This window comes from Python bivittatus, unplaced genomic scaffold, assembly GCF_059951505.1.
Source record: "Python bivittatus isolate LINGU-HERP-01145 unplaced genomic scaffold, Pbiv_v1 ctg000480_np1212, whole genome shotgun sequence".
Taxonomy (NCBI): Eukaryota; Metazoa; Chordata; class Lepidosauria; order Squamata; family Pythonidae; genus Python; species Python bivittatus.
In genome coordinates, this window is record NW_028277075.1 from 5,770 (window position 1) to 16,047 (window position 10,278).

Sequence of the window (10,278 nt, forward strand, 5' to 3'; positions counted from 1 at the left end):
GACGTTTATTAAACAATTGAGATGTCTTTTTTTCTTGGGAACTTTCTGGCTCAAACAAAGCAAATACAAAAAAAGGGGATGTGCAGAATGAGAAGAAAGTCAAGGAAGCTGTTGATCTGCTGTTTGAGAAGATTACAAGACTGTGATGGGGAACAGGGAGGGCACTGAATCACCTAATTCCTATTTTGCATATCTGCATAAAAGATATCAAGGAATAAATCCAACACAATAAAGTTTTAGTATGAAAGCTTTACTGCTTTAGCTTGAAAGCAGGGGGAGCAGGTTATCCTTCTCCTCCTCCCTCCTGACCATCAACAGATAATAAATTGTATACATTATTGGAACAATGCATATCAACAATCTGTAAAAATACAAGTCAGCACCATTTAGCCAATCAACAAAAGACACTTATACTTTTTAGACATATAAGGATATGTTTTTCACTTACTTTGGCTCTTTTGTGATCTCCCGCTATTTCAAAATCCAAAGGGTCTCAGTGAGTTACTTTATCTAATTCAACAACTTCTTTATTTAACCCAAAACATTACTGTCTAATCCAGCAATCATGGATGACTCAGACAGACTGACATTTAAGCATCTATCACATATGTAAGAAACTAATGAAAGAATACCTAGATGCTTTGAATGAATTTAAGTTTCTGGGACCTAATGGTCCCAGAATGCTAAATGAACTGGTGGATGTGATCTCAGAACTACTGACTGTGATCATTGAGAACTCCTGGAGTTCAGAGGAAGTGCCTGAGGAGAACAAGTGTTGAATGTTTAAAAGAGGAGAAAATGGACCCAGGAAACAACAGACTAACCCGCTTGACAACAATACTTGGGAAAATCCTAGAAAAGATAATCAAGCAGTGGGTTTGTAAGCACTGAGAAAGGAACAAGGTGTTTACTAGAAGCCAGCATAGGTTTGTTAAAAACATGTCATACCAGATAAATCACAATGTATTGTAATATAAGCATTTGTGGGTCTCTTACAAAGTGGACAATGGTTTAGGAAAGCTTATACCACAATATATCTGTTAATTTGTTTTAACGTGCAACAAAACTGCCTTCCCTTCACACCCCAAGAAAGTTGGAGTTATCATGGAGCACCAGAGTTATCACTGGAGTTATCATCAGAACACTCATAGAACCCACTTACTGAACATTGTTCTGTATTCTGGGATCCGCCCTATTAGAATATAGATTAATGGGGGTGTGGATGATAGGATGGAGTTTATTTTATTTACATATTATGGAACCTGTTTCTCAGTGGGATCATGGTTATATTCCATTGGAATGCAGAGCAAACTTCTGTTTGGTACTGCTGGTCTAAAAATAACATGCTTTATGCAAAAAAGTATAGGACCCAGGTGTGGGTGTCTGAGAAATGCTTTCCTGAAGTATTTCAAATAGGGGCAACAGAGAAGCCAGAACTTTTCAGAGTGATGTTTGTAATAAGAATATGATTACAAATGATAAGTATTAATTATGGTTAACTAGTGAAAGTAGATCACTATTCTGCCTATTGAAATAATTGTTGTGGAGCATGAGAAAGTATGAGCAGAGATAAATTTATCTTTAGATGCTTAACAGTCATCACAAAGAGTCATGTCATTTTGGATGGAAAGAAGGAAAGAACTAGCAAAGTTGTGGAGTATGGTTGTATGTATGTATGTATGTATGTATGTATGTATGCATATATGTTGCTAAAATACAATTTTCAGCAAATCCAGCCTACATTTCTTCTAAAATAAATAAAGTTTTCCAAATTCTCAATTCACTGGATTTAATTTGATTCAAATGCTCTTAACTAATACTACAGAAGAGAAAGGGACAGATAAAAGTAAGAGGTCTGAAATAGGTTTGGTTTGCAATGGTCCAGTGTATTTTCAGCTATGTAAAACGATAAGTAGGAAAGGAAAGTTAATGAGACTTAGAAAGAGAAATAGGGAAATGAAAGGAAATAATTGTTAACAATCCTTGTGTTCCTTCTAGATCTCAGTGTGATGCATTGGCAGTAATCCAAGGAAGCTAATGGGACTTGCTGAAAGGAGAATGGGTGGTGGACAAAGCTCCAATGAAATCTGCATTAGAAGTTTGCAAAGAAAAAGGAACTTGAAAAAAAGGGGGGGGGGGAGAATGCAATTGCAAGCTCCAGGAAGGGGGAAAAAATGGAGGGAGAGATTCTACCATGTCATGGGATCCACAGGGTTCCATATCTGCAAACCCTGAGAATGGAGCAGAAATTGAAAAAGGCAGAGTGGCTGGGCAGACATAAAGGGACAGAAATAAAGAGATCTAAGGGGGCAAGTGTTTCTGGGAGGATATTTCTGTCTTAGAGATCCATTTAACGGCAGCAAGATTATTGTATGCACAAAGATGGAAAAACTCTGAAATACCCACAATGGAGGAATGGCTGGTGAAGATGACAGAATTTGCAGAAATTGCAAAATTAACTCATTTGATTAGAGAAAGGACAACAACTACATTTGCAATGACTGGAAACCCTTTATGGACATTTTGCTGAAAATGGGGGGAAAAATGAACTTGTGATTTATGGGTTTGGCGATTAGAAAGGGTAGACTATAGAAAGAAGGGAGCCATAATGCAATTTTAGAGGCAGAAGATAAAATATAAATGCATCTATAACTCCTGTAAATAAGATTGGACGCCGTTTCTTCATATCTTTTTTCTCTTTTCTCTTTCTTTTCTGTCTCTTTTCTTTTCTTTCTTTCTTATTTATTTATCGCTTTTCTCTACTTTCCCTTTCCTTCTTTAAATTTGCATTGTTTTTATTCTGTAAAAAAAATTCTTCAATAAAAATTCATTAAAAAAAAAGGAAATCTGTTTAATGGGATATTAAAAGTTGAGATTCAGTGAATGGTGCATTAGTTTGTACTGGGAAAAAAGTTTTAGTTGAATGATATATGATCTTTGAAGGTGCTCCCAAAGGCTGAATAGCCAAAGGACTTCATCTTTGGTACAGTTTACTAAAAATCATGGCAGACACTGGCAACAAGTATAAGTCTCATATTTCAAGATTATTTAAGTCAGCAGCAGCATCAGGATAATGTATCCTACCTAGAAATGCAACTAGGATGCAACAGTGGGTTATAGCATCATTCAAGTATAGGCTTCCTGACTCCCTACATTTGCATGAAGAATGGTTACTAGTTAGCCAGCATTGTGATGATTGAAATATCCTTGGTTCTCATTGCTCATAAGAACAAACAGAACATATTCTTTATTACAGCCGAAGGCCAACCTTATTAACTGTTAACATGCACGATAAAACTCCTCATCCCTACTTAATAGATTCCTATTAAGTTATTAAGAAAAAGGAAAAGACCCTGATGCTGGGAAAGATTGAAGGCAAACGAGAAGAAGACAGCAGAGGATGAGATGGTTAGATAGCATCACTGAAGCAATGAGCATGAAATTGAGCAAACTCAGGGAGGCAGTGAAGGACAGGAAGGCCTGGTGCGATATGGTTCATGGGGTCACGAAGAGTCGGACACGACTTAACGACTGAACAACAACAAATTAAGTTACTAAGCTACGCTCCTCTAACATGCACTATATATGCTATTCATGGCAGCTTGAAAACTTGTTTTCTCCACTCTGACACTACTGCCCAAATCTTTGTGTTACTCTGTGTGCAATATGCTTCCAGGAGGAGGAGAGCTTTTTCTGCCACAGTGCCTGCCCTCTGGAACATCATGCCCTTGGAGGTTAGACTGGCCCCAGCCCTAAATGCCTTCCAAAAGGCTCTAAAGCAGTGCTTTTCAACCTCAGCAGCTTTGAAGTGTGTGGACTTCAACTCCCAGAATTCCTCAGCCAGCATGGCTGGCTAGGGAATTCTGGGAGTTGAAGTCCACATATCTTAAAAGTTGCTGAGGTTGAGCAATACTCCTCTAAAGTCATAGCTCTGTCAACAACACTGGGGAATGTGCCAGCTGTGGTTTGGAGCCTGCTAGAGGGCTGTATTGATTGACATGACTTGTACTTGCCTGTTTATTATGTTTTCTGGTTTTAAATTTTGGTTTTAATTGGGTTTTAATTGGGTTTTAAAGGGGTTGGTTTTTTATTGACTTTTATATTTTGTTTATTGGTTGTGGTGTTGGTTGTTTAAATATGTGAGCCACCCAGAGTCACAATGTGAAGTAGGCAGCTATACAAATTGAATGAATGAATAAATGAATAAATAAAATCCTTATCTGATAAAAGTATAAAAAATAAGACAGATCTGCATGGCCTGGGAATTTCAACAGAATTGGAGTAATGTTCTTAAACACAGACAATCTCAATAAAAACCTCAGTATAAAAGCATATGGATAACATTTTCAGTGGTTCCTGATCTACAAGAGCAGAGAAATTCTTTATATTTGCCCTGTAGACTTGTCAGTGGTAACACATCCAATCTTGTTTTCCTAACTAGTCTCCTTTGTTTAGATAATAGCAGAGAAAAGATATGAAGCAGGTTTCCCACTAGAGTGAATTACCTAGTCCATGATTCCAGCAGGTAAGATACTGCTCAACATAAATATCCTCAAATTGTTGCTTCATAGATATTGTTAACAATTTGAAGGCTAAGCCTACAGAACACAGTGTTAACTATATGGCCTGCTTTGACTCAAATAAAATAAGAATGAAAATGTTTTCCTTTTCAGTGGCTCCACAGTAGAAACTGGTGGTCAGCAAACTCCTTTATTGTTTGCTGATGGTGAGTTGTCAAGGATAGAAGTTTCCAGTTATTGGCCCCTTTCTACCTCTTGTAAAAATAGTAGTTAGTATATACATCTCATGCTTATTTGATGGGCCAGCTTTGAATACTACCATTTGCTTAGTCTCTGTAATAATTAGAGCAGTTCTTTAACAGGTGAGTGAATCTACTGTATATAAGCCTGCATGTTTAAGCTTAACAGAGGTTAGTTCCATACAGGTAACTCAGTTAAATAGGACTAATGACATTTTGTAATTCTCAGCTTTGTTAATGCTTCAAGTATAAAACCAAGAAGGCCTCAATCACTTTTGGAAACTTGCAAGCCAGCCTGTATTTCTGACACAAATTTCCTTCTCTACAGTATTTCACAAACAAAATAATATTGGAGCTTCTCCCTGGAATATTATTTCAGGCCATGCAGTTAAAAAACAGGAAATTTGTCTCTTAAAAGTTAATAATAGTTTCTTTACTGAGCAGAGTGTTGTTTTGCCTCCTCCTCCTCCTCCTCCTCCTCCTCCTCCTCCTCCTTCTCCTTCTCCTTCTCCTTCTCCTTCTTCTTCTTCTTCTCCTCCTCCTCCTCCTCCTCCAGATTTTCTTATCAAATGGTTAGAAGTAGTCAAAACCAGTCCAAGCTCAACTGATTTCTTTTGATTTATGCTGACCCTAAAGAGCGGAAAGGCGAACCTCTTGGCAGGCAATAAAATCTAATCTGCTTTTAAGTGAATAATGAAAAGTGAGACCTTATATATTTTGGTAATGAATCAACAGCTTTTTTCCAGCCCTCTTTATATTCTTGCTCTTTTCAATGCAGTCAAGATACTTAATACTAAATGACATGATTAGAAAAAGTCAAATGGCAATTCCCCCTTTTTCCTACTTCCAAATAGGCTGGGTTTTTGGTTTTTTTTAGATCATTACATAAAGGAGAAAGGAGAGTAAAATGCAAATGTTATCATTTTTCTCTTTATTAAGTGTGTGTGATCACTTATTTGTCCACTTCAAATAAAGATCTCAGGGCTGGGTAATAACAAGTCTTAAGACCAAAACCCCCACACATAACAAAGTACTGAGGCTTCGACCATATGGTTGCAGCCACCATCTTGATTTTTTTTTTTACACCCCTGTGGCCATGAGTTTGGGCCAAAGAAGTAATGCCCCCTGCCCCCCGCTTTCTGAAAGCATAAAGGCTATCAATAATTCAGCTATCAAATATTCAGAATAAGAATATTTCTTATTCACTAAAAGGGCAAGATCACATAGCTACTTTTAATGCTACTTGTCTATACATTAAACTCTGTTTATATAGTCCCTGCAAGGGGTACAGTGTAGAAACCAAGCTTACAGAATGTATATAGTAAATATAGTAGACTGCTGGCTGGAACTTAAAACTGATCTAATATAGGTCCCACTAGAAATGGTTACAATTTTTAAAAATTTCTTAATAGAATTATTTCTTTGGAAAGGGAAAAGGGGGGCTTAAAAGTGGAGAGTGGGGGGGAGAAGGAACAATGACAAAAATTATTTCTGAGACAACATGGATCCATACAATTGGTGGCCTATTTTTAAGCCATCTTATTCATCTCCTTTTGCTCAGTGCGGGAAATACCAGGCTACAGTAATTGTTTGTTACCTTTCCTAACAAAGATAGATTTCTTGAATATGTGTGGGAAACAAGTGGGAGCAGAACTCAAATAATTCAGGATTATTTATAGAAAGCAGTTATAGCTCACCTGTCTTCTATAACTGAACTTAACAATACATGTCATTACATGATCATCTCCCATCCCAGGAGATACTACCAAGTCTAGTAATAACCATTTAGGAAATGGTTGTGCTATATGGCTCCAGATGCTCTGCTCAGTGGATTATGAAAGTTTTTTCATATGGTCACCAAATGCATGAGAAAGGTAACAACCAATTCTGTTGCAGGTCTGAATACACCTTACATGATATACATACAGGTGTCCATCTAATTGAGATCCCTTCTTTTCAGCTTAAAAGGTCACTTTAGGAGAAATATAGTGGCTGTTTTGAATGACATGAATTTAAAAGGCTAGCTCTAAAACCCTGAAAAACCCTCTCAGTATGTGTGAGGGCATGCATATGTATGTGGATGAATGAAGATTGGTATACCCAGAATGGGAGTGGAAAGGAAGTAAGCATTCAAATGTCTTTCCCCCAGTCTGATGTGGTACAATCAAGAAGCTATACTGCACCACCATCATACCCATTTGAACTGGCCCTTAATCTCAACTGAAACTGAGATGGCCTTTATTCTAGAACAAGAGAGTCACTGAAAGGGGAAAAAATAAAGTCAAGATGGTGGTTGCGGTTGCATGACTGAAACCCCATCCACCCCCAGACAAAAGGATCAGGGCTTGGATTGCATTGCCACAACTGCCATCTTGGATTTTTTACCCCCTTGCAGACACCCCTGGTCAACATAACAGAGAGACGATAAAAGAAAACAGTCACAAAAACAAGCTAACATCCTCCAGATGAACAAGACTACAATTCACATTGTCCCACTGGCATAGCTATTGGGATGACTGGATCATAAACCGACACATTCAAAAATTACTGGGTTTTAAGAGCTGATGTCAAAGTTTCACATTTGTGGGATGTGAATTCCCCAAAGGCAAAGAATTTCCCCAGAAAGGGCTTCCTCACTCACCATCTGTGCTTCAGGAACAAATTAGAATTGTTCAGAACAGAAACATTCTGAAACAGCTAAAGAATCTGTGTTCTTATGGAGAGAAGGATTTTATAGTCTGAGGGTAGAGGTAAAGAGACAGGTGTTTATTAGGAGAACATCCAGCTCCTCCTTTTCTCTGATGATATTTCATTAGCACTGATCCAGTTTTCCACAGAGAAAATCTTGGGCAAATGTAGGCAGGGATTAAGGAACCAAATCCTGCTTGCCATGTCCTCCTGCCTGCTTCATGGCCCTGCAGGATGAAGCAGTTAACGATTAAATCACATCAAGTCTGCTTGTGGGGACAAACTTTTATTGGCTACTTGTATTATCTGTGGTGTCCTCAGTTAACCTTTCCTTGTGAAAAACAGAAAACAAAATTGTAACAGAGGGAATTTGGAAATGGAATTCATTGGGATAACACTAAATTGCATGGCATATCTGTGTTGTAATCTATATCTTTATTTCATCCATCAGCCCTTCATCATATATTTTAATAATGGAGTAATTTTCAACCAGAAATAAAGATCCAGTGGGTCGTACAACACCATGCAGCTCCATTTATTTATTTATTTATTTATTCATTCATTTATTTATTTATTTATTTATTTATTTATTTATTTATTTAAAGAAACAAAACACAATACCAAAGAATGTTATATGAGAAGGGAAGGCTTTGCTACACAGAGGCTGGCTGGTTAACTCAAAATTAATACATGTTCAACCCACTACTGCCATTTTATTTATTCAGACTGGAATCCTCTCATTCATTCAGAGTCACTGACAACAAGTATAGCAAAATAAATATGCAAAATGGAGCTATGTGTGGTCACCTAATTGCCTATTTATTATGTTTGCTTGCTAAAGACGATTAGGTCACAGATAACAGTTCCCCTTCAGAGACAGGTTGTCTTCTGCTCTTTGAAGCCTGCAGCCCTTCATAGAACCATAGTATCATAGAATTGCAAGTTGGAAGGGACTCTAAGGATCACCTAGTCCAACTCTCTGCAAGTGCAGGAAAACCAACTAAACCATCTTATAGAGGTGGGTGTCCAGACTCCTCTAAAAACCTCCAAAGATGGAGAACTCTCAGTTTCTATAGGCAGACAGTTCTACTGCTGAACAGAACTTACCTTCAGGAAGTTTTTCCTCATATTTAAGCAAAATCTAAGTAGCTGCAACTTGTACCCATTATTTCTGGCTTTAGTATCTGTGGCAATGGAAAATAATCCCTGACCATCTTTCTTAGGACACACTGGTATGTGTCTGATACTGATACAGGTAGTCCTCAGGTTACAATGGCAATTGGGACCAGGATTCCTGTTCCTAAGTGATGTGGTTATAAAGTACAATGTCATGTGACTGCATCGCTTAGTGATGACAATTCAAGCAGTCCCTGTTGCCGTCATAACCCCAGGACTATGCTGGTCATTAAGCAGGAAGGGGCAGGAGTCTCAGTCAAGGAGTGCAAGGGTACCATGGGGGAGTGGGGGTGCCATAGGGGTGGAGAGGCCCTGGGAGGGCTGGTGGAGACCAGGCAGGCAGGAGGTGCTGCAGGCAAGGAAAAAAGCAGTGGGAGCAACTTACCAGAGCAATTTGTGACCTTCCCTGCTGGCTTCTCCATTGACTTTGCTTATGGGAAGTCAGCAGGGAAGGTCACAAATGGTGTCATGTGACCATGGTTTGTTGCGATGTTGTAATTGTGAGCTAGGCACCCAAGCACCCGGATCACAAATTCGTGATCATGGAGATGCTACGATGGCTTTGAGGACCAGTCATATGTCCATTTTTCAGTGCTGCTGTAACTTGGACAGTCACTGAACGAATGCATGTAAGCTGAGGACTACCTGTATTGTGCATCTCCTCAGTCTTCTTTTCTTCACACTGAACATCCCGAGTTCCTTCAGTCTGTCCTCATAGAGCATGTTCTCAAATCCCTGTATTGCCTTTATCAGTCTCTTCTGAACTGTTGTAACCTGTAATGTTCTGGAAATGAAGCTGCCCCAAATTGAACACAATATTCAAGATGTTATATTGCCAGTGAGAGTTGAGGGGAATCCTAAAAAGCAAATTTTGGCAGATAAATTTGTCAAAAAGAAGGGGAAAAAATATTCACCTTTACATCTGACCATGCTATTTAATGATTTCAAAAATAGAAATCTACCAATTCTTACTGGAGAGACACTCAACATGAAGTATGCAAAGATGGCCACTTATGGGGAAGAAATGGTGAACTGAAAATGGCTCTGCTAAAAGCAGAGCCAATGACTGCAGTGGAATAAAGAGCCAGTGGGTAGACCGGCTCTTCGTAAGTCCTCTTCAGACAAGGAGAGGACTTGAGATCACTTGCAAATACTCCAGACAGTTGCGCCTCACATGGATACCACAAGACAGCAGCCTCCAGTGTGCTTAGAGCTCTGGGAGGCAAGGGAATAGCCATTTTTCTCAAACTGTGGTTGGCACCTTTGAAAGGACGCTGTGTTCACATACTTCCTTTTGTAGTCACTTCTGGAAATTGCTTGTTAACTGCTTTTCAGCTATTAGGAACCTTTGGATTGACAGGTCTGAAAACAATGGGTGAGTTTCCTTCAATCCCTAGTGAAAGAAGTTTTAAATACAAGTTTAAGGATTTATGTATTTGGAATAAACAGCAAAAAGGTGATTGGAATTTTATTTTTGGAAAGTTATAAATGGACTAAAGGTCCAGATGGATTTGAAATAAGATTTTGGAATTAATTATAAGAATCCTTCCCATGGAAAAATGCTTTTGTTTTGAATTCTTTAAAAAAAAAAAACATGATAGGATGGGACTTTGAAGTTTGGACACTAGAGGGAACTAGAAGGAACTAAAGATTAC